At 39.7% G+C, this 26419-nt stretch overlaps 1 protein-coding gene across 2 annotated transcripts in view; it reads right to left on the bottom strand.

Annotated features, from left to right (window-relative positions):
* LOC126377897 (uncharacterized) overlaps positions 1–26419 on the bottom strand; it is a 119880-nt gene that overhangs the window by 86105 nt on the left and 7356 nt on the right. Inside the window, exon 2 of one of the 2 annotated variants that reach the window (XM_050025950.1) lies at positions 21261–21319. The exons of the other annotated variant lie outside the window; for it this stretch is intronic. The gene's annotated coding sequence lies outside the window, so the exon portion shown is untranslated. The remainder of the gene's footprint in view (positions 1–21260; positions 21320–26419) is intronic. 2 annotated transcript variants of the gene reach the window in all.

The raw sequence follows: 26419 nt of genomic DNA, 5'->3' as shown, positions 1-26419 counted from the left end.
GATTTAAATCTTAGCAGGTTTTTTTCTAGTTTTAGGGATAATAATGAAACTGGTACCCACGAGTAAAATGTTTACGAGAGATTGCAACACTGGGCGGAATTAGAAGTACGGTAAAAGAAAAATGTTGGGAGACGGGGAATTGTTTTTTTTTGGGGTTTGTCATGGAGAGACGTGGAAAAACTTGGATGGTTACGAAAATAGTATTATAAGATTTAAAGTATTGTTTTGACAAAAGAGGAGAAATATAGATATATATATGTTATAAAATTATAGAAGGTGAGTTTTATTATATTATTTTAAAATAAATTAATGAGCGTTAGGCTCACGATCTGGAGGTCCGGGTTCAATTCCCGATGGGGACATTGTCGAAATCATTTCCTGAGACTGTCCTTCGTTTGGTAAGGACTTTTCAGGCTTGAATCACCTGATTGTCCGAAAAAGTAAGATGAATCCGTGCTTCGGAGGGCGCGTAAAGCTGTGTCTTGTGAAGCACGGCTCATCTTACTAACGAGCAAATGAATAATTGAAATACTTTAGGAAAAGGTAAAAACTCGAATATTTCAGCATTAGTTAAAACGTCTTCAAAGTTATTTGTTCAGTTTCAATAAAATCCAGCGCATTGTGTAGGCGTAGGCATTTCTCGCACGAGTTTAAGTAGTCCAGTCTTCAAACTTGGAAGTCATAATGTCTCCAAATAGCACGCATATTTTATTAAAAGGTAACGTCAAAAATACCTAACCTTCTCATTAAATTCTGAGCCAATCTTCATCTTCTATCGTGTAGGTTGTAATGTGGATTACAAACCTCATCAACCCTGGTGTCAGGGTTATTATTTAGCCGCCATATATGCCTCTCACCTGGCTCAATACGACAACGTACTTACATCAGTAAGTAATAACCGGGACCAACGGCTTGACGTGCCTTCTGAAGCACGTATCATTTTACTTTCTGACAATCGGGTGATCAGCCTGTAATGTCTTAACCAAACTATGAATCACACTATGATTTTTGTGATATGTCCCCACCGGGATTCGAACCCAGGACCTCCGGATCGTAAGTCCAAACCTAAACGAGTAATCCACACAGGCAGTTAAATCGTACCTCTGAAAACATTTTAAACAGATCCAAAACAACGCAAACCGTGTCACCCGAAATTACAAATGGTAATTTAACTTGCATTCGGAAGCACGGATCATCTAACTTTTGGACAATCGTGACATCTGATATCCCAGTTTGGTTAGGACTATTATCCTGACACAAAGTGATTTTGATTACTTTTCGGAAGAATTTTAGAGAAATATTTTCTTAATTAAAACACATAATAACGGGTTCTTACCGCGTTTAAAGTAGGGATATGAGACTCCCGATATTTCGACACTGTTGCAAGTGCCATGATCACGGGATGATGATGTAATAGACTACTCTGGGCGTCATCCCACTCGCGTCAGACAGAGTACTTCGGGGCGGAAGGCAAGAGGGAAACCACTGCCCTATTTTTCCCTAAAAAAGTAGCATGGAAATGCTGCACCGACAAGAGCGTGGCTCTGAAATTGATAATGATGATTAGTGTAAGTAAGTCCTGTAGTCTTCTAATCACCGCTCTGCCCACCCCATTACGAATCAGCAACACGAGCACACGTGAGTAACTCAATATTGTCATGAAGCAAAGCTTACTCATGTACTGATCACGAAACAGTCCACGTATCTTAGAACAATGGTACTAATAGATCATCATCACCAGCCCATTAACGTCCCCACTGCTGGGGCACGGGCCTTCCCTACGGATGGATAGGGAGATCGAGCCTTAAACCACCACGCGGGCCCACTGCGGATTGGTGGTTATTAACGACTGCTAATGCAGCCGGGATCAACGGCTTAACGTGCCTTCCGAAGCACGGAGGAGCTCGAGATGAAAACTTTTTTTTTGTGGTCACCCATCCTATGACCGGCCTTTGCGAAAGTTGTTTAACTTCAACAATCGCAGACCGAGGGCGTTTACCGCTGCGCCACCGAGCTCCTCTATAACTATCGGTACCAATGGAATACCGGACAAATATATCTGCTTTGTTCCGGAATTAACCGGAATTGTTCCGCCATTTCTACACGGGACTTATAAGGTCAGGATATACAGGTGAGTACCTTCTTTACATGCACAAATATAAGATCACTGGATGACCTGGTGAACTTTGTATCACCCTTTTCCATATTTGCTCATTGTTTAAACCTTCCCCGGACTACCAACAATATTTTCTTGTGTTTTAGACACTAACGAACAGCAATTGATTTTTATACAGGGTGTTAGTGATATCGTAATGAAAACTTTTAGGGATGATTCAGGCCATGATTCTGAGTTGATATAATTTTCCGACGCAAAAGTATGGAACGGATAATGATTAAAAAATACAAATTTTCATGATTTTTCCGACGGAAAATTCGACTTGATATTAACTCAGAATCATGGTCTGAATCATCCCCTCAGTATTCGTTACGATGTCACTAACACTCTGTATTATACAGGACATTTGGAAAACAAGATTTATTTATTTATTTGGCCTATATTGGGCTGTTTTTCCCTTCGCCGGTTGGAATGTCAGACAGGCAGTCGCTTCTGTAAAAAACCGAACTGTGAAAAACGGGAAAACGGATTTCTAATATATATATTTCTTTTTCAAGTAAAGTTGTATTTCAATGTAGTATATGCAGAAATGTACCAGCAATATTAGTCCGCAGGTCCATACGTATGTTTGGCAATGATAATATAACTTTTCTCATTTCATCGGCTTGGGTAGAAATGTTGGGTACGGCGCGCGTGAGCGAGGCGTAATATGTACATTTACTTAGTTTTACTGTAAATAGTTTTTTATTATTATTATTATTATTATTATTATAGTGACATTATTACTCTAGGGGCTTTAGCCAAGTAACAAAGTAAATATAATACATAAAAGTGAGTTATTGTAGATTTGCCGCTGATGGCATTAACTACTTGGCCGGACAAATGGGGAGCGCTGAAGGCTAAGCTCTCACCTGGTACAACGTTTAAGACAACAGGCCTGAGGGTGCCCAGTTGGGCGCGAACCTCGGCTCAGGGCGTCGTCTGAGAGGAAAAATATTTGAAAGAATTAATTGACCCTAGTGGGTCGATAGCGATAAGCGCTGAATGAGGGAGTAAACTCATGCCGGGGTAAGCAGAGACTATGGAATTCCATTTGCTTCGGTCTTGACTTCTCTTGCTTCCTCCACGTTAATAACATAAACTTTATTGCACAAACAGGATAAAACCAAAATCCAAAACAAAAGAGGAATAGAATGAGCACAATAGGCGGCCTTATTGCTAAGTAGCAAACTCTCATCAATCATAATGAATAATCATCGTAATTATACGTAGTAATTATAATAACATTTGTTAATTGTGTAAAAAGTACATAATAGATTACATTTAACAAATTCAAATTTAAAAATATCTTCATTCAGTAGCGAACGATATAACGAACGCTCATCCGCCTAAAACTACTGCAGCTTCTCACAACATATAGCCGGGGAAAAGAAGCAAGAAAAATTGCAAGAAAATCCTCGGCACAGGGTCCTAGACTTTCTTAAAAAAAAAAAAAATATTGTTATACAATTTAGTAATTTGGCTGCCTACTATCAGTGCCCCGACAGTTAATCCCATGCATTCATATCTTCTAAATAATCACTAATCTTATAATAACCTTTGTTACAAAGTTTATGTGGAATCACTGTCTTAAAACTGCTCAAAGGTAAATTCTGAATGTCAATGGGAATCTTATTGTAAAAACGTATACTACCCCTTAAAGATATATATACCACGTTACAAATAAAAAATAAACCAGGGATAAACGTGGGTTTAAGTATTTGACAGCAAGCAAAATTAAATCCAATTATTATACAATTCGACTGAAATTTGATTGCTGTCAAATACTTAAACCCACGTTCTTCCTGGTTTATTTTTTACTAGCGACCCGCCCCGGCTTCGCTCGGGTGCAATGCTGAGGAAAAAATGAAATTATTTACGACATCATCATCATCATAATCATCAGCCCATTAACGTCCCCACTGCTGAGGCACGGGCCTTCCCTATAGATGGATAGGGAGATCGGGCCTTAAACCATCACGCGGGCCCAGTGCGGATTGATGGTTATTAACGACTGCTAATGCAGCCGGGGCCAACGGCTTAACGTGCCTTCCGAAGCACGGAGGAGCTCGAGATGAAAGCTTTTTTTTGTGGTCACCCATCCTATGACCGGCCTTTGCGAAAGTTGCTTTACTTCAACAATCGCAGACCGAGCGCGTTTACCGCTGCGCCACCGAGCTCCTCACCCACCCTGACACCCTGTATGCACTTATGTATTTACTTATGTATGTATGTCTTCCCTAAAAAAAATAGCATGGAGAATGCCTCACCGACAAGAGCGTTGTGATGTTTGTGACGTTTCTCCGTTAAAAAACATACAAAGCAAGTGGGACTGAGTGGGGGCGAGTTATTTTTGGGATCGGAATGGATTGGTGTTATTGCTTTTATATTTTTCTCACTGTCCTTTAAAAAGAAGCAGTTATTTACTTATTTTTGTTTATTTCTCGGTCAGAGACCCTATACAGGGTGTTGGTGACATCGTAACGAAAACTGAGGGATGGTTCAGACCATGATTCTGAATTGATATCCAGTAGAATTTTCCGTCGCAGAAAAAAATAATACTAAAATCTTCATGAATTTTCCGACAGGAAAATCCACTCCAACGTCTCTCACTCAAAACTCAACTCAAACGTTTTAACCACTACACTACACCCATTGATACAGCGCTCGATACAAAAATGCGGCGAAAAACTTAGCGCTTGTTTAGCTATACATTCGTACACAGCGGTATATACATTCAATAAAATCGTGTCAAATTAAGAAAGTCCGCATCGTCTCATTACGTATATTAGCGCGTGGTGCTTCGTAACGCGGTCAGGTTATACTCCGACTCGGATTTACCGGGAGTACTTGTTTTAGTGTAAGTATTTTAAACTAAAATATTTATTTTCGTAGGTTTTACTGCGAAAACTAAAATGTTTATACTATGATAACATGCACAATGTCATTACTTATTACAAATATGATGTTTCATCCTTCTTTTTTCGCTTTGAGCTTCTATTTTTGCAAGGTTTTACCACGCACTTCCCCGTGTTGCCAGTTCGCCGCTTAATCGCGCACTGAGATAAAGTACTGTTAACGTCGCTATATTAACAGTAATTTTGCGTCCCACTTTTTGAGCGCTGATGTTAAATCTATAGTAAATCTGTGACGACTCCACAGAGCTGTGTTGAATGTCAGCTACCCACAATAAATGAGGGAGCGGTCGGGGTTAACATCAAATGTCAAAGTGACCCGAAATCAGAGGTGCAATTTGTATATGACGAATGAGGTTTCATATTCACATATTTGTTGAGAATTCCCTGTAAAGAACGTTCATTTTATGTGACTTAGGCTGTCTGCCCGCCACAGCGGAGCAGAGAAACGGAGAAATTATACCCAATATGATTCTGCATTCAGAAGCGAATAGTTAGTGACAGTCAAGGTGTACATATACTTTGCAACATCCAGAATGTCTAATAATTTTATTGAGGACATTCAAGATGCAGAGGCGATGATGGAAGCCATCGGTACGGCAATGCAGGACGGAAATTGATGTTTAGCAATAAGGCCGCCTATTGTGCTTATGTTGTATTCGTATGTTTATGTCCTTTGTTTTCTTGTTGTGCAATAAAGTATTATTGATTGATTGATTGATTGATTGAAGGGGCAAGTCACAGGGACTGTAACCTGGAACCTGACAGAGGGCAGCAATAACTGTCAGTACTATTCAGAGGCGGAGGACAGGAGTCCTAGTATGGCTTTGTAATAGACTACTCTGGGCGCCATCCCACTTGCGTCAGACAGAGTACTGCGGGGCGGAAGGCAAGAGGGAAACCACTGCCCTATTTTTCCCTAAAAAAGTAGCATGGACGAAAATGTTACACCGACAAGAGTGTGGCTCTTAAATTGATGATAATCCAAGATAGCCGTATAGATAGTAACACTCTAAGTGACCAAAAACATCGGCACAACCTGCGTGTTCAAAAAGTTGGCAACAATCTGATCATTCAGATTCGTGAGACACTTGCAATGCCAAAATAGTTCGGCTCAATTATGTCGTCGTAAATATGACAACACTCACTGCGCCAATGGTATCCAAGCAGTCAAGATGGGCTCACGGCCTGGCGGTCCGGGTTCGATTCCCGATGGGGACATTGTCGGAATCAGTTATGTTTGTGAGACTGTCCTTTGTTTAGTAAGAACACTGCAGGCTTGAATCACCTGATTGTCCGAAAAAGTAAAATGATTCCATGCTTCGGAGGGTACGTTATGCCGTTGGTTCCAGCTATTAGCCGTAAAAACACCTTCACCAACCCGCAGTGGAGCAGCGTGGTGGAGTATGCTCCATACCCCTCTCCGGATGGAGTGCTAGAAGTATGACGTTGGTCTAATAAAAAGCTTGGAGAAGTGTGGCCTCTTAGTTTATTTTTTTTGACGCGTCTTAGGCTGTATTCCTTATTCTTAAGAATACAACATTATCATCATGGTGTGGGTTGATGAGGCTGGTAATCCACCATCACGTCTGTATACCTAAAGGGATAGGCAGAGATGTAATCATTTAAACATCCATTCATCGCCAGCCTTGTTTAAGTCCCAAGAAACAGGGAGAAGCGTATTGCCATTAACCGGGCACAAATTCTGGAAACCACGTGATATCAGTTAATGATGAAAAGAGGAGTTCAAACTCATAAAGTCGAATTCAATGGTTTAGAGCCCGAACCGGGATTCCAACCTGTGACACAATTTGACATTTGCGCATATAAAATTAAGTGCGCAATGCAAACAAATGTCAAATAGCAATATTGCATCCCCCCCCCCTGTTCATAATAACTTATATTTAGACCTTCTGTCAACTCGCCGTTTACCTTTTTCCAATGTTCAATTTCCCTTTGAACCTCATTCACGCGATGGCCCAAAAAAGCTTATTTAACATAAACCCAAAACCGAAATAACTTCATTTGTGGCAACAGTATAATTTAACGGCCTTCGTAAACGGCCGAGAGACGCCGCCATTTTGACTTGAGCTGTACGATCACGAGTACTATACTTACGTATACACTTTGAAACCATGTCACATTAACTGTTTTGACAAATTAAACCGTAAGTCTCATTAATTGCCAAATATGATAGTGCGACAGGGTTCTAAAGTGGGTACATGATATTGATTATGACTGTACGCCCCGCAATTCTCTTCGTAAACATGTTATTATTTACTTTTTTACTACATTTAACATTATAGAAGTACACAGGATACAAAAGTGCCAATTACAGGTGTTTTTTATGAATAAACAATTTTTACTTTTTTTATTTATTTTTTTTTATTATAAACAATTTTTTTTTTTTTAACAGGTGGAAACCTTTAATATTTATATTTATAGAATTTTTATATTGAAATTCAAAAAATGACTTTATTCAGTTGGTTGAATCATCATTTTCATTTTCATACACATAACGAACTTGTCATCCGCCTAAAACTACAGCTGCTTCTCACAATAGTTCTAAATTCAAAATTGTGATACACGATAAATCTGATGATTGATGCACATGGAGATTAGGATTAATTTGTATTTCGAATAGCGATGAATGCTAAGAATAAAATGCCAATAAAGGACATAGTTCTAAATTAAAATTCTGATACAACAGAAATCTGATAATTGATGAACATGGAGATTTGCTTTTTTGTATTTCGAATAGCGATGGATGCACGGAACAAAACGACAATAAAGGATTTAGTTCCACATTCAAATTTTGATGCACGAGAAATCTGATAATTGATGAACATGGAGATTAGCTTTTTTTGTATTCCAAATAGCAATGAATGCTGAGAACAAAACGACTATAAAGGACATAGTTCTAAATTCAAATTATGATACACGAGAAATCTGATAATTGATGAACATGGAGATTAGCTTTTTTTGTATTCCAAATAGCAATGAATGCTGAGAACAAAACGACTATAAAGGACATAGTTCTAAATTCAAATTATGATACACGAGAAATCTGATAATTGATGAACATGGAGATTAGCTTTTTTTGTATTCCAAATAGCAATGAATGCTGAGAACAAAACGACTATAAAGGACATAGTTCTAAATTCAAATTATGATACACGAGAAATCTGATAATTGATAAACATGGAGATTTGCATTTTTGTATTTCGAATAGCGATGGATGCTCAGAACAAAACGACAATAAAGGACATAGTTCTAAATTCAAATTCTGATACACGAGAAATCTGATAATTGATGAACTTGTATAAGATCAACTTGATCGTGATTGTAGTCTTTTCCTAATCCCTAATAGTAGTCATCTGAGAGGATTATGTTTGAGAAGACCAGGCTCGCGTGGGCAGACAACGATAAGCGCTGTAAGACCAAAAACGCTGACACGTCGGCGGGCATGGCATCGGGGTTCTGAAGGAGTTTTCTGACGCAAGATTCGCTGCTGATTAGAGAACCTAATCGGGTAGAATCGTAAAATACGCCCGATATCCTTGTCAATTGGTTGACGGTGATATCGATGTCTGTCTATGTTCTTCTCTTTTCTCGTGTGGGTGTGTCAGATCAATACCTTCCTTATTAACCCTGGCGTCATAGTTACTATTGAGCCGCCAAATGCCCCTGACATGGCTCATGTAACGATTACCCACTCACATCAGTAAATAGTAACCGGGACCAACGGCTTAACGTGCCTTCCGAAGCATGGGTCATCTTACTTTCGGACAATCAGGTGATCAGCCTGTCATGTCCTTACCAAATTGGGGATCACAAAGTGATTTTTGTGATATGTCTCCACCGGGATTCGAACCCGGGGCCTCCGAATCGTGAGTCCAACGCTCAACCATGGACCACAGAGGCCGTCCGTATATTGAGGTGAACACATTACACTACTTATAGTAAATATTAGCCGGGACCGTCAGCTTAACGTGCCCTCCGAAACGCCGACCAAGATGGTCGGTGTTTTGGAAAATCGAGTGATTAGCCTGTAATGTAGTCAAACTAGGGATCGTGCTTCTCTGAACCCAGGAACTCCAAATCATGAGATATACAGAGACTGCCTCTCCATTATGGCGGCAAAATGGTGAAATAAAATAGGTCAAATGGTTATTACTTATTATACATTTTTAAGGAAGGTCGTGACTTAAGCAACACGTGCGTATTATGCTCAATTTTGTTCTGTTTTCTTGTACTCTGGGGAAGCTATGAGCGCATTTTGTGGTGAAAAGAAAAAATACAGATCTTACAGTTAATCGCATTTGGCTGGCAGTCAACGAACTAAGTAAACACGCGTTCATCGAGCTTTCTGTTAAACCAACGTGATAGTTGAACGGTATTATGTTGCTCGAGCCAACTGTGTTAGTGAAAACTGCACTTGAGATAAATTAATAACTCATTGGTGCGAGAGCTTCGAACCGGCGTTCCCCGGCTGAGAAGAAAGTACAGTCATGAGCAATATCATGTACCCACTTTAGAACCCTGTCGCACTATCATATTTGACATTTAATGAGACTTACGATTTAATTTGTCAAAAAAGTTAATGTGACATGGTTCCAAAGTCTATACACATTAGTACTCGTGACCGTACCACAGGACCACAGTCAGTGGTCATTACTTTTTTTTTTAATTAAGATGGGTTTGCTCTTGACTTCGTTCTTTCACGAGGAGAAGAAGAGATCGACGTTGGAACGAGCTTACCCAGAAAATGCCTATTAAAAACAAACAAATAAAAACAAACTTCACCAGCAAGACGGCAATGAATTCCAATGGGAATTCCAAATGTTAACTACGCATTTCATTGGTGCAAGTCTGGTACCGGGTTTCGAACCGGCGCTCCTGGTTGAGAAGCAAGCCGGTGAATCCGAACACCAGTAGGTAAGCGGACATTGTGAAAATATTATAAATAGTAGGATAAGAAGATAAGATAAGATAAAATGTATTGTGTATAAAAGTTGATTACACAGTAAAAACTTAGCACTACATTGTTTAGCTAGATTTATACAATATTTAAGGTATATAGCTACTGACACTTAAAACAGGAAAATTAATTCCAGTGCTATAAGCATCAGTAACCATTTCATTAGTATACAAAAGACAGTACTACGAATTTATTTACGAAGCAAAGTGCTGTTGAATTAAAAGATAAATGTGTGTGTGTGTGTGTGTGTGTGTGTTATTAATGTGAAAAATATCGCCAAAACTTATTCTCCCGTACCTAAACATTTCGGGTAGAAAAAAATCAGCCGGAAAACGGGAAATGTCGTTAATGTTCGTTTCGTGGGAACGATACCATGTGGGAGGACTGTTCTACCCACACAGAGCTTTGCAGTTACTTATATGTTTCCAATCTGATAACTTCGTAAAATACTCCTTTGTTGGACTGGGATAGACGCGAAAGAGAATGCGTTCAAATGCGTATCAGAATACCTCAGAAACTGTGAAAGGCATACTTACAATACAAAAATAAAAATAAAATTGCTATTCAAAATTCTAGATTAAGTAAAAAAAATCATCTTTTTTGGAATTATATATACGTTTTTACAATAAAATACCAGACAATACTTTAAATTTGACAGAAAATAAATTTAAAGCTCACGTGAAGCTTAGGTACTTTATGTAAAAAAGCTTATAAGATTAATGACTACCTACATGATAAAAATGACTGGTATTGAATGTGTTCCTCTAGTTATTAAATAACTTGTAATGTATACCCTCATTGGTTTTTAAAAGATGTGTTGCTGTTGAAGTTTCTTGTCATTTCTTCTCATCAGCCATAACACAATCATTTATTTAACGTAATTATCATGGATAAACTTGTAGAAGGTCAATGTAACATTTTTTAATTTACGTCATTTCGCAAGGTGTTATGGATGAGGAGAAAAAATGACAAGAAACTGCAACAGCAACACATCTTTTAAATCAATGAGGGTGGTACATTACAAGTTATTTAATAACTAGAGGAACACATTCAATACCAGACATTTTTATCATTTAGGTAATCATTAATCTTATAATAAGCTTTTTTACATAAAGTAAGCTTCACGTGAGGTTTAAATGTATTCTCTGACAAATTTAAAATTTAAAATATTATCTGGTATTCAAAGTCCGCGAGATCTCGAATTTGCGATCTCGAGTCGGAATTGCATACATACATACATACATATATAAACTCACGCCTATTTCTCACCGGGGTAAGCAGAGACCTGACACACTTCTCTTGCTTCCTCCACATTCATCAACCGCTTCATACACGTACGCCGGTTCAGAGTCGCACGTACTGAACCTTTTCTAAGGACATGTCTAATTTGGTCAATGTACGTCCTTCTAGGTCTTCCTCTGCCAGCCGTACCATCAACTTTCGCTTTATATACCGCTTTTGCAATTCTATTATCCTTCATCCGCTCTACGTGTCCAAACCAACCTAACATTCCCTTCTCAATCTTAGTCACTATATCGTCTTTTACACCACATCTCTGTCGGGATTACATTTCCTATTCGTGAGCTTATGTTATGTTTGTAAAATCATATAGCAGTAGAGATGTTACACACATTAATAAACTTGCTAGTAACATTCTTAGTTTGTCGCTTAGTGACTGTAACCTTGCACAGTCCCAAGGTGACGTCACCCAACCCTTCCCTAAGTAATTACAGAGTGGTAATCCTGCTCCGTTTAAATTCAAAGCGTTCTTGGGATTTATCTCCATAACATTAAAATGCTTCTATGCTGGACTGCGATTGAACGCGCTCGGTCTGCGATTGTTGAAGTTAAGCAACTTTCGCAAAGGCCGGTCATAGGATGGGTGACCACAAAAAAAGTTTTCATCTCTAGCTCCTCCGTGCTTCGGAAGGCACGTTAAGCCGTTGGTCCCGGGTGCATTAGCAGTCGTTAATAACCATCAAATCCGCACTGGGCCCGCGTGATGGTTTAAGGCCCGATCTCCCTATCCATCCATAGGGAAGGCCCGTGCCCCAGCAGTGGGGACGTTAATGGGCTGATGATGATGATGATGATGATGCTGGACTGAGCGCAAATGAGGCACTTTCTAGGCTAAGTTCCTCAAAAACAATATAGAAGGCGCTGTACAGATTTTCCTTCGTTTAACCTCCTAATTTCATTGATAACAGACATATGCATATTTTATCTTTGTTTTTGGGTATAACTGATGACCCCTTCATTAAGCCCACGCACAATTACATCATCCACCCTTTATAATTCTAAAAGCGACCCGCCCCCGCTTCGCTCGGGTGCAATGCTCAGGAAAAAATGAAATTATTTACGACATCACATTAAAAAACCTCACAAATAACAGTATTTCTCTACTATTTAATGGATGTTATTATATATATATATATATATATATATATAAACCTTCCTCTTGAATCACTCTATGTAATAAAAAAACGGCATCAACATCCGTTGCGTAGTTTTAAAGATTTAAGCGTGCATAGGGACAGAAAAAGCGACTTTGTTTTATACTATAATTTTCCTGTACCTAAAGGTTGCCTGGAAGAAATTGCTGCATGAGCAATAAGGCCGCCTGTTGGGCTTTTCTGTATATGTTGTCCTTATCTCTGAATTTTGTGTCCATTGTGCTCAATAAAGTATTTTATCTATCTATCTGTAGCTATGTAGTGATTCTATGTTAGTGGTTTCCCTCTTGCCTTCCGCCCCGCAGTACTCTATGACGCGAGTGGGATGGCGCCCAGAGTAGTCTATTACAAAGCCGTACTAAGACTCCTGTCCTCCGCCTCTGAATAGTACTGAATTACACCTCATCATATTGTTGAGGCATTAAAATTGAGTTCTTTCTTGAATGATATACCAACCACCATAGAACGCGTGATCCCCTGGGGTAGACAGAGGTTAGTTATACAAGTAGGTACGTTTAAGTCCCACGTAACAGGGGTGTATCTTTTAAAGAAAGAAAGAAAGGAACGGTTATTATATAGAGATACCACACTAACAAATATAAAACAAAATACGGTATAACACATAACTTACAATCAAAACTGGTAATAAAAACAATTTACACAAGAGAGTGTACAAATAAATAGACAGTGAGAGAACGACCTCCGTGGTCCAGTGGTTGAGCGTTGGGCTCACGATCCAGAGGTCCTGGGTTCGAATCCCGGTGGGGATATATCACAAAAATTACTTTGAGGTCCCTAGTTTCGGACATTACAGGCTGTTCACCTGATTGTCCGAAAGTAAGATGATCCGTGCTTCGGAAGGCACGTTAAGCCGTTGGTCCCGGTTACTACTTACTGATGTAAGTAAGTAGTCGTTACATGAGCCATGTCAGGGGCCTTTAGCGGCTCAATAGTAATCCTGACACCAGGGTTGATAAAGTTGGTACTCCACCTCACAACCCACACGAGAGAAGATGAATAGACAGTAAACATTGAGGCAAATTGTAATTAAGTGTATAGATTGGTCATCAATGGTGGTGGTGTGCTTTATAAAGCCCCTATTGTCGCTAACAGCCGGCATAAATCCTGGAAACCACGCGATATCAGTTATCTAAGTTTCAAACATGAATTCCAACTCGTAAGGTTGAATTCTATGGTTCTGGAGAGTCCTGGAAAATAACATAGTGGATGATTCAGCTCATGATTCCGAGTTAATATCAAGTGGAATTTTCCGTCGAAAAATTCGCATTCTTTTGTTTTTTTTTTTAAAGTATTTTCAGTTCCATACTTCTGCAACCGTTGAAGTCTTCACCCGTATCCCTGGGTAAGGGTTTTACGTTATACTCCGTAGGTCTGGGTCCCTATAGGCGACGATGGGAGCCATCGGTACGGCGATGCAGGACGGAAGAGGCAAGTCACAGGGACTTTAACCTGGAATCTGACAGAGGGCAGCAGTAACTGTCAGTACTATTCAGAGGCGGAGGACAGGAGTCCTAGTATGGCTTTGTAATAGATTACTCTGGGCGCCATTCCACTTGTGTCAGACAGAGTACTGCGGGGCGCAAGGCAAGAGGGAAACTACTGCCATATTTTTCCCTAAAAAAGTAGCATGGAAAATGCTGCACCGACAAGAGCGTGGCTCTTAAATTGATGATGATGATGACTTCTGCGACAGATAACTCCAATTGATATCAGCTCAGTATCATGGTTAGTGTCACTAGCATCCTGCATAATATATGTTATACATCAATGGTCTAGGTAGTGATAAAATCATGAAATATCTTTTAGAGAATCACATGGCAGTACTGTCTTCATTAAACGCCTTTAAGTTGGACTAGTAAAGGTCGAAATTACCTTTTCCCTTTGTCTCGGAATTCCTTTGCTATTATCTGTTAAACTCACAACTGGTCGCACTTTGGAGATATCTCTATTCAAACCCTAACTTCATCTCACAAATTAGAATAGATAAAAGAGCATTGACTAACTGTCTCCGTGGTACAGTGGTTAGAATGTTAGGCTCACGATCGGGAGGTCTGGGTACGATTCCCGATGGGGATATTCTCGAAATCACATTGTGAGACTGTCCTTTGTTTGGTATGGATTTTGCACGCTTGAATCCCCTGATTGTCCGAAAAAAATTAATGATTTCGTGCTTTGGAGGGTACGTTAAGGCATGTGGCTTTGGTCCCGGCTATTAGTTGAGCGTTGTGCTCACGACCACGAATCACTTTGTGATCCCTAGTTTGGTCAGCACATTATAAGCTGATCACCCGATTGTCCAAAAGAAAGATGATCCGTGCCTCGGAAGGCACGTTAAGCCGTTGGTCTCGGTTACTACTTACTGATGTAAGTACGTAGTCGTTACATGAGTCATGTCAGGGGCGTATGGCGGCTCAGTAATAACCCTGCCACCAGGGTTGATGGGGTTGGTAATCCACCTCACAACCCACACGATAGAAGACGTTCGCCTACTTTTTTAATCTGTTTCATGTAAGCTATTCTTGGTCTTCCCCTTCCTCTTTTTCCTTCTAGTTTAACTTCTATGATGTTTTTAATCCATTCGTCGTAATAAACTATATTATAGATTTGTTTTTTATTAAATTCATGTTTGGATCATAAATGATTATCACGTGCTCAGCGGTGAAGGAAAACATCGTGAGGAAACCCACATTCCCTAGAAATGCATTTTCGGAGGTATGTGACCTAACCTGTATTGGGCTGGCTTTCCCTTCGCGGGTTGGAAGGTCGGACAGGCGTCGCTTCTGTAAAAACCGTCCTGTCAAATCTTCAGGTTAGGTAAGCGGACCCTGTGGAAAACGGGATAATGCTAGGGGGATGAATACACTATAGATTAATCAACTTTAGAGATATACCTATACCTACCTCTACAAACATTATATCCACATTCACCATTCTGAGCGACTAGCGTAAGTAATGGTTTTTATTCGCATAAGTAACTTTCAACGACTACATGCTTGAATAATTTGCGAAATATAATATACTTAAGTAGTTTGTGTAAGTAACAACCTCTGTGTCCTAGTGGTTAGAGCGTTAGGCTCACGATCCGGGTTGGATTCCCGATGGGGACATTGTCGAAATCACTTTGTGAGACTGTCATTTGTTTGGTAAGGACATTGCAGGCCTGAATCACCTGATTGTCCTAAAAAGTAAAATGATTCCGTGCTTCTGAAGGCACGCTAAGCCGTTGGTCCAGGGCTACTAGCCCAAACACCTCCATCAACCCGCAGTGGAGCACATTTTTTCCCTTTCGTCCTCATTTAACGTCCTCTACAGGGCGCTACGTTGAATTTAGCGTGACGTCACATAGCCTATAACCACCGGACAATCAAGACGCTTCTAGTGACACCTCATTTGTTAAATTCTGACAGGTGGTATAGAAGTTAGGTTGGAACAGTCGTGCATACACACAAACATGCATAGCGGTAACTCATAACGTTCCTTTTTGCTTCGCTGAAGTCGGGTAAACATACACCAACAAAATACGGGTGACCAGCGATTGTGACGGACATAAAAGGGGTTAGGTGACAAAGCTTCGATGACCCTTCCGTTTTTATATACGGGGTGTTAGTGACATCGTAATGAAAACTTTGACTGATGATTGAGACCATGATTCTGAGTTAATATCAAGTGGAATTTTTCGTCGCAAAAGTATATAATTGAAAATAATTTTAAAAAATGCTAAAATTTTCATGACTTTTCCGACAGGAAATTCCACTTGATAGTTGTATGGACTCAGAATCATGGTCTGAATCATCCCCTTCAGTATTCGTTACGGTGTTACTAACACCTATACCGTACTTGTATTATACTTGTATGGGGTGTAAGTGACATCGTAACGAATACTGAGAGGGATGATTCAGCTCATTATTCTGAGATAATATCAAGTGAAATTTTCAATCGCAAAAGTATAGAATTGAAAATAATTACAAAAACTAACAATAATCGTGAATTTTGCGACGGAAAATTCCACTTGATATTTACTCATAATCATGGTCTGAATCATCACCCTCAGTATTCGTTACGATGTCACTAACTCCCTGTATATGGCGTATTCAAATTTTATGCTCGACTGTACAGCATACGTCTTCCAAATATGTATAAATCGTAATCGAATTCGACCCGGCATTCATGGTTTTTGTCTATCCTATACTCAATATTTTATTACGGAAAAGAAAAATCATTGGAGTGTGATATTTAGACTAAAGAATGTAATAACTTATATCACCAAAGGTACCGGGTTATATACCACTATATCACCACTCAAAGTACCATATATAGTGGTATATAACTCGCGCAGATAAAAAAACGATCTGAAAACGATCCGAAACGCATTTCTCTGGTTTGTGGGTTTCCTTACGATGCTTTCCTTCACCGCTGAGCACGATAATACAATTTATGATGTAAAAACGAATTCGCAAACAAGTTCGTAAATCATTGGTTTAGGCCTGTTATTCGAACCTGCGACCTTAAGTAAGTAAGTAAGAAAAATCTTTATTTTATTAACAAATAATCGTGGTAATATTTGTAGACGCCGGAGTCTAAACTAACGCAGGGTACGATATCCTGTTCAGTCATGAGCAGTATAATGTACCCACTTTAGGACTCTGTCGCACTAACATACTTGACATTTAGTGAGACTCGGTCACCCATCCTATGACCGGCCTTTGCGAAAGTTGCTTCAACTTCAACAATCGCAGACCGAGCGCGTTTACCGCTGCGCCACCGAGCTTCACATTCATACTCATAACTTTCCTCTTAATATGCCTTTCATCCCTCCTCATTACATACCTTCTACATATATGTGAATCGCAATAAATGATATGACATAAGCTGACGGCCATATTACGGCCTCTGTGGTCCAGTGGTTGAGCGTTGGGCTCTCGATCCGGAGGTCCCGGGTTCACAATCGACAATCGACAGGCATAAAATTTATGGAACACACGTCAATTTTAGGAAGAAATAAAAAAAAAAAACCCTCTCAACATGTTATATTGGCCAATAACCCAACATAATTAAATTGACAGCAGATAACATTAGGGTGAATATCCGCGAGATGCCTATTTTATTCGTCCGTGTTTTTAATTCAATCACTTGCTCATTTTAAAATTAACAATTGTCAATAATCTGTCCCTTTCCTTTTCAGCGGGTAAGAAAATGACAGGTATAACTTAAAATAAAATTAGGAGGTGTCTGCAGGAATCGGGGCCATAACATGCATAAGGCTAAGAAGACATCTTCAACCCTGGTGTCAGGGTTATGCTTGAGCCGCCAAAGGCCCCTGACGTGGCTCACGTAACGATTACTCACTTACATTAGTAAATAGTAACCGGGACCAACGGCTTAAAGTGGCTTCCAAAGCACGGATCTTCTTACCTTCGGACAATCAGGTGATCAGCCTGTAATGTCTTAACCTAACAAACTAACTAGGGATCACAAAGTGACTTTTGTGATAATATGTTCCCACCGGGATTCGAACCCGGAGCCTCCGGATCGTGAATCCAACACTCAACCACTGGACCACATTGGCCGTTAGACATGAACGGGATGAAGAGCTGCTAGTTACGTTTCATAGATATTTCTCTACAAGCAATTAGGTAGGTACATATAGGTAAATTTGAGGATGAATATAGAGGGGTCAAATTACTGAAATTGTTTTACGATTCTTGTTAAGAACATTAAGGGGTCCGTGCCGTGGGTTTTCTTACAGCCAGTTTTCCTCGACTGAGAAGCTACAGTAGTTTCAGATGGATGAGACGATCGACAGAAAAACGTTTACTTAAATAAGAAATATGATTCAAAGATTTATGTTACCCATTATTTCTGTACTTAAAAAATCGTCACAAAAAATGACAACTCCATTTTATTACGTCGCCGTGTCGCAAGGCAAAATTCTTTCAACGAAAAATAAACGTTTTCCCCAGTGGTTTTTCCCCAATATCGATATGACAACGAATTGATTGATCGGTTGATTCGATTCATTAACATTTCATCGAAGGACGATAAAACCTTTGTTTCGAGAAACCGGCGCAAACTGTAATAAAAAGCTTTAATATTTTTCTCTTCGGACAAAATTGGCTAATATTTTCCGTCAGTTTCTGGCGTAAAAAATCTTGATTGGATAGAAACATGCCCACTCACCTGTTGGTAGCTGTTACGGCGCCCACCTGATGTCACCACACAATATTCTGAGACGTTACTCCAGCCCCGACGCCTTATTTATTAGAATTATTGTCATCAATTAGGCTGAATATATTTTATTGTATTCTTTTACTTTTAAAATTTTTAAAAATGTGTCTTCTATGTCAAAATGTCATTGCTGGCGCGCGATTTGAATTTTCGAATGCGGACGCTGTGTTCGGTGATAAAAAATGTTTTTGTTTTTTTTTATCGATTTTCCGGCGGGAAACGCGCGCGCGCGGCAACGTCGGGACTACGACTGAATCTGAATGTGGGCTGAACAGGGGTTGTTTTACGTAGGTGTAGCGCGAGTGGGTGTCTTATAGAAAGAGACGGATGCATACGTTATGTGTAAGGAAAGAAAAGGACGGAATGTAGGCTTGGATGGAGCTCAGCTCACGTACTTCTTAGATGTCAGTAAGAATTTGTAGGTGTCTGTAATTGTACCTTTGATTGGGGTATTCCGAATCTAATAAATGGTTGTGACAGCTAGTAACTCGGGGGTTTGGGTGCTAAATTAATATTTAAACAGTTTTTGTTGTATTATAAATTGTTAGCTTTGGATGTAATTGATATCGACAAGGCTTTGAATATTTGTGAGACAAGAAAGTAATCGCCTTTTTGGAAAACTCATTTCTTAGAATTAATTTTATTCGTTAGTATTACGTATTCACTTACATACATACATACATAAGCTCACGCCCGTAATCCCTAATGTAGTGGGCAGAGCCACAAGTAATCAAATAACTTGCAGCCACTGTTGATGCGATGTCGTAAGCTGGATATGATACCTTATCGTGATAAGGGATCAGCCTATCACCCATAACTTTAGTCCATCATGTTAGAGGACACAATCCCTTTGTCGGTTTTTACGACATGTCCGGGAAGACAAGCAGTACTCACTTATATTGTTCAATCAATGCCGTAAGGTCCTCTAAGAAAATAAAATAAAGCCATACGTGTCTATACATTGTAGAAAGGACTTGACCTGTTAGCATAGAATAAAGAAAGGTAACCCCCAGAATGGAACCCTTATGGATTCGTCATGTCTGTCTGTCCGTCCGTATGTCACAGCCACTTTTTTCCGAAACTATAAGAGCTATGCTGTTGAAACTTATTATTTGACAGATTTTAAAGTCTGATTAACTTAAAAAAATACTTTTTGTCAACAATTTTTTATTTGCTGTCATCATCATCATCACCAGCCCATTAACGTCCCCACTGCAGGGGCACGGGCCTTCTTTCGCAAAGTTTCAACTTTCGCAAAGGCCAGTAATAAGATGGGTGACCACAAAAAAAAGTTTTCATCTTGAGCTCCTCCGTGCTTCGGAAGGCACGTTAAGCTGTTGGTCCCGACTGCATTAGCAGTCGTTAATAACCACCAATCCGCACTGGGCCCGCGTGGTGGTTTAAGGCCCGATCTCCCTATCCATCCATAGGGAAGGCCCGTGCCCCAGCAGTGGGGACGTTAATGGGCTGGTGATGATGAACTGACCTATCGTTTATATACAAAACTCATGACCGTAACAGTGAATGGGGTGGACAGAATGGTAGAATTCAATCAATCATTCAATAATACTTATAAGTAATTAATACTTATAAGTAGTTATTATAAGGAATTATAAGTAGTCATAAGGAAACTTGCATTTCTTTTACAAAGTACAGAATTAATTGTGTGGCAATAGGCTAGTGTATTACAACAGCCTCAATGGTCCAGTGGTTTGAGCGTTGGGCTCACGACCCGGGTTCAAATCCCGGTGGAGACATATCACAAAAAATTCTTTGTGATCCCTAGCTTGATTAGGACATTACAGGCTGATCACCTGATTGTCTTAAAGTAAGATGATCCGTGTTTCGGAATGCAAGTTAAGCCGTTAGCCCCGGTTACTACTTACTGATGTAAGTAAGTAGTCGTTACTTGAATCACATCAGGGGCCTTTGGCGGCTCAATAGTAACCCTGACACCAGGGTTGATGGTGTTGGTAATCCACCTCACAATCCACACGATAGAAGAAGACATGGGACTTAAATATAGCTATCGAAGAGTGAGTGTATACATATATAGGTATAGGCGTCATAGGTATATCAGTACATCTCATGTTACCATAAGCTCGGTTAGATAAGAAGCTGAACGCTTGTTTTTATCCTCTCCTTGTCGCGAATCATCATCATAATCATTATCATATCGAGGGCTTTAACCAATAAATACAGCGAATGCTAACGACGCGGATAAACTTTGTACCTATGCCTATAATTATATAATCGATATAATTCGCGCTGAGTGCGGCGCGGGCACGTGCCGCGGGCGTAGTACGAAATTTAAAAAATAAATAAAATAAAAATTCTAATTTTGAATTTATATTTTATTTAAGTATGTTTATTTTATTTATTGTTGATAAGGTAATAATGTAGAGAGGAGTGCAATTAGGTCTAAGTAAGCGTGTAACACATTAGATCGAGTTTTTATGGTCGAGAAAACATAAAATAAAATGTAAGTAAGTATGAAAAGTCTAACTTACCGCCGCGTCGTTTTGTTATCGTTGATATCACGTCAGTTATTTCTCGAACCAATTTCACTCTGGAAAATAAAAATAATACATACATAAGCACTTATAATAATAATGATTATCGCGTGCTCAGCGGCGAAGGAAAACATCGTGAGGAAACCCACATACCCGAGAAATGCCTTTCGGAGAAGACAACTCGTTGCCGCTTTTGATACGAAGTCCTTTTTTTTGCGTGACTTATTGTAGATTGGCCGCAGATGGCATTAACTACTTGGCCTTACAAATGGGGAGCGCTGAAGGCTCTCACCCGGTACAACGTTTAAGACAACAGGCCTGAGGGTACCCAGTTGGGCGCGAATCTCGGCTCAGGGCGTCGTCTGAGAGGAAAAATATTTAAAAGAATTAATCGACCCTAATGGGTCGATAGCGATAAGCGCTGATTGAGGGAAATCGTTGACCGCGCCGGCGGGGTCGGTATCGGGGTCCTCGAAGTCCTATTGCAATTTCTACCTATGTATGCATGAACCCTAATTTTTTTTCGGGTTTTTTCCCGGCCAAGAAATTAAGGCCATTTGCAGCACATCGACAATAAGTCAAATCTTAGGTTAAGTAATTAATGTTATTAAGTATGTAAGGAAATGTATATGTGTATTGTGGTTTGTTGTATCATGAATAGTGAATGTTTTTATTATAAGGTAGTATTATTTCTACAGAATCCCTCTGTCGGTTTTTACGACATACCCGGGAAGATGGCTTGGATTTCGGTTATTGCGCGTGGAATATTGTACATACGTACACAAAACTATCTCCATTAAAAATAATGTCTTAATCTAAATTGATTCAGCGGCTTAAGCGTGAAATAATTATAAGTTTAAACTAATAGAAACATTGTAAAAAAGATTATTATAAGGCTACCGATAAGATGACATGAATGCATGGGATCAATTGACTGGGAACTGATATTAGGCAGCCAAATTACTCAATTGTATAACAATATTTTATGTTCTTTTACTTTATAAAGAACGTCTTTGGCCCTGTGCCGAGGTTTTTCTTCCATCTTCTTTTCCCCGGCTATACAGGTTGTAAGAAGCTGCAGTTTTAGGCGGATGAGATGTTTGCTATGTAAAAAATGACGATTCAAAGTATAACTATGTTACCTACTGAACAAAGGTATTTTTGAATTTGAATTTCAAGCGGCACGCTATTCTAGCTGGGGTGTTTTCACGTTTGCCCCGCTCAACAAGTATGGTATTAAATAATAACTACGTTAAAGGAGCGACTAACTGTACATAATTGTGACAAAACGGCTATCATACGGTCACGAGCATTAATATGTATACACTTTGGTACCATGTCACATTAACTTTTTGGACAAATTTAACTGTAAGTCTCAAATATGTTAGTGCGACAGAGTCCTAAAGTGGGTACATTATATTGCTCATGACTGTGCATATTATCATCATATCTCTAGCGTTATCCCGTTTTTCACAGGCTTACCTAACCTGAAGATTTAGGATTGATTTATGCTTAAGGAAAAAGTAGAAAGGATGAAAGTCAACATTACGCTATAACAACTGTTGCTCCTTTTCTCGTTCGGACCAAAAATAATTTTGCCAAATCTTTTCAAGATGGCGCTTATTCCGTGAAAATAAGTTGCTTTGTATTAAAAAATCTACGGGATTATAAACGCGATGAAAATAATAACATGTACTTTTAGTAATATTGACTTTAGTGTCTTATAACGAAGCTCACAATAATTAAACTGTAAAAATAAATAAAATATTTAATATATTTCGTCCATGTAAAAGTGAGCCATAGTTTAAAAAATATGCCTGGAATTGGAAAGAAAATGAAAGAATTTTGGGAACATCGGCACATGATTTTCCGTAAACGTATTATTCCAGTTGTGGGTGTGTTTCCATAGCTACCGACACACGAGATGCCTTTAAAAATATTTCTTGAGTCAAACAGACAAGTAGTATTGTTGGAATTGCATAATATTGTGAACCCCGGTGCCAGACTTCGATCAGTTATTAATTTATCTTAAGTAAAATGTTCACTAACACCAGGCCGTCCATTATAGACGGCGATACGGCTCACCACCTATCACGTTGGTCCTATGACTACCCCAATTGGGACATCAGGTGGACACGATCTAGGAAGGTACGATAAGCCTGTGTATGAATATTTTATAATGATTTATTTTTACCCGACGGCGACGAAGCAAAAAGAAGGGTTATGTGTTTGACCGCTATGTACGTCGCGTTGCTCCAGTGTTGCTGTCACGCGGATTAATAAATCCATGAAAAAGTACTTCCTGAACGCTATTAATTTAAAAGCGCATTAAATCCGTGGTACCTCAGTTGGTAGAACGCTTGCCTCTCACTTTAAGGTCGCGGGTTCGAATACAGTACAGGCCTAAACCAATGATAGCCGACTTTGTTTTCGAATTCATGTTTGGATCATAAATGATTATGCTCAGCGGTGAAGGAAAACATCGTGAGAAAACTCACATTCTCGAGAAATGTATTTTCGGGGGTGTGTGACCTAACCTATATGAGATATATATCTGGGGGGTTAAAAAGCCACATCGAAGCAATTCATCTAAAAAAGCAATATTGCTATTTGACATTTTGTTTGAATTCTCTTCTTCTATCGTGTGGGTTGTGAGGTGAATTACCAATCCCATAAACACTGGCGTCGGGGTTATTATTGAGCCGCCATAGGCCCCTAACATGACTCATGTAACATGAAATTCAAATTAAATAAACCAGGATAAAAATCGATGTGTAAGGAAAGCGAGTTACGCTAGTCAAAGATAAATTATGAAATTCTGATTAGGTACTAAACAAAGACAGATCTAAAGGTGACAAATGAATGAATGAACGGTGGTGATGAACGTGGAGGAAGCAAGAGAAGTGTGTCAGGATCGAAGCAAATGGAATTCTATAGTCTCTGCTTACTGCGGAGTACCAACCTCATCAACCCTGGTGCCAGGGTTACTATTGAGCCGCCAAAGGCCCCTGACATGGCTCATGTAACGACTACATACTTACATCAGGAAGTAGTAACTGGGATCAACGGCTTAACGTGCCTTCCGTAGCACGGATCATCTTACTACTGGACAATCAGGTGATCAGCCTGCAATGTCCTAACCGAACTAGGGATCACAAAGAGATATTTGTGGTTTGTCCTACCGGGATTCGAACCCGGGAGATCCGGATCGTGAGCACAACGCTCAACCACTGGCCCACGGAGACCGTTGGTGATGGTTGGTTGTGTGATGCTTTTCTTAGATGAATTGCTTCGATGTGGCTAATTACTACATAACAAGAGCAGAAAAAAAAAGTGAAAAGAAACATTCTGTCACGGAGGGTAAGCATGGTTAACCTCTTTTGTTAGACACATGGTATTGCTGACTGAGGACTTCTAGACAGGTTCGTTTCTAGGGTCCGACATATCTGTTGAAGACATCCAATTTACGGACTGATCGTGTCTTAAGACTCAAATTGTAAGACTCAAATCGGACGTGGTCCACGCATGCGCCAAGTGCGATTGGGCAGGTCACGTCTGTCGGATGCTTAACGACATGTGGGCTAAGACCACCACAGAATGGTCTCCGAATAGAGATAGACGCAGGCGCGGCAGACCGAGGCGGAGATGACGCGACGACTTGAACGGTTTCCTGGAAGGCGGGCTGGAGGAAGCACTAGAGAGAGAGAGTCTTGGAAGAAATGGAGGGAGGCCTTTGCCCAGCAGTGGGACACTTTAGGCTAGATAAAATAAGATAGGATTTATATTTTCTTTGACGACACGTGATACATGGACAACGCTCCCCCCCTCCTGCCGCGACGCCTCTCGCCGGATCGATGCCGCGCATGCGCCCATCCCGCCATATTATTGAATGGACTCATTCATAGAGCAACTGGTTTTGTAAGAATGAAACATACACTATACATACTGACTTCACTTACGATGGCGTGGTATATCTGACGCATATAACTTAACCTGCAATCGAGCTGGTGTACCCTTCAGGTATGGGAAGTTAGGGGGTCTAAAGAGGCCCTATTAAAATAATTCATCATACTTACATAGGTACGTTCATAAATGGATGGTTAATATCAAAGGTACGGTCACGAGCATTAATATGTATACACTTTGGTACCATATCATATTAACTTTTTTGACAAATTGAACTGTAAGTCTCACTAAATGTCAAATATGTTAGTGCGACAGAGTCCTAAAGTGGGTACATTATATTGCTCATGACTGTAGGTATGTATTCATCATATAAAGGTTCGTTTCGTTTTTGTGTCCATTGTGGTCAATAAAGTAATTTATCTATCTACCTATCTACGTTCGTCCGTCTAGACCCAAATAAAAGTAAATATAAAAAAATACTTAAACAATACCTTTTAGACTCGTGTCCTAGCTAATGTATGTTATTAATTTGTTAAATTATTATTTATTAAATAATGTGATACATTTATTGTGCTCCTACTTACAAATTACTATTAGAACGGCCTCCGTGGTCCAGTGGTTGAGCGTTGTGCTCACGATCCGGAGGCCCCGGGTTCGAATCTCGGTGGGGACAAATCACAAAAATCACTTCGTGATCCCTAGTTTGGTTAGGACATTACAGGCTGATCACCGGATTGTCCAAAAAATAAAAAGATCCGTGCCTCGGAAAGCACGTTAAGCCGTTGGTCCCGGTTACTAGTTACTGATGTAAGTAAGTAGTCGTTACATGAGCCATGTCAGGGGCCTTTGGCGGCTCAATAGTAACCCTGCCACCAGGGTTGATGAGGTTGGTACTCCGCAGTAAGCAGAGCCTATAGAATTCCATTTGCTTCGATCCTGACACACTTCTCTTGCTTCCTCCACGTTCATCACCACCGTTCATTCATTCATTTGTCACCTTTAGATCTGTCTTTGTTTAGTACCTAATCAGAATTTCATAATTTATCTTTGACTAGCGTAACTCGCTTTCCTTACACATCGATTTTTATCCTGGTTTATTTAATTTGAATTTCTTCGCCTAATACCCATGTGAAAGCGAGCGAGAATCAATCACACGATTGGTTTCAATCGAACTCAAAATTACTGTGGTGTTTTTTAATCCCGCGTTTAACACAGGTGTTTGTTTAACAGTGAATGAAAGTGGAAACCCA

The sequence above is a fragment of the Pectinophora gossypiella genome, chromosome 24 (assembly GCF_024362695.1).
Source record: "Pectinophora gossypiella chromosome 24, ilPecGoss1.1, whole genome shotgun sequence".
Classification (NCBI taxonomy): Eukaryota; Metazoa; Arthropoda; class Insecta; order Lepidoptera; family Gelechiidae; genus Pectinophora; species Pectinophora gossypiella.
The sequence above is the reverse complement of the archived record's forward strand: the minus strand, read 5'-3'. Positions and strand labels throughout refer to the sequence as shown.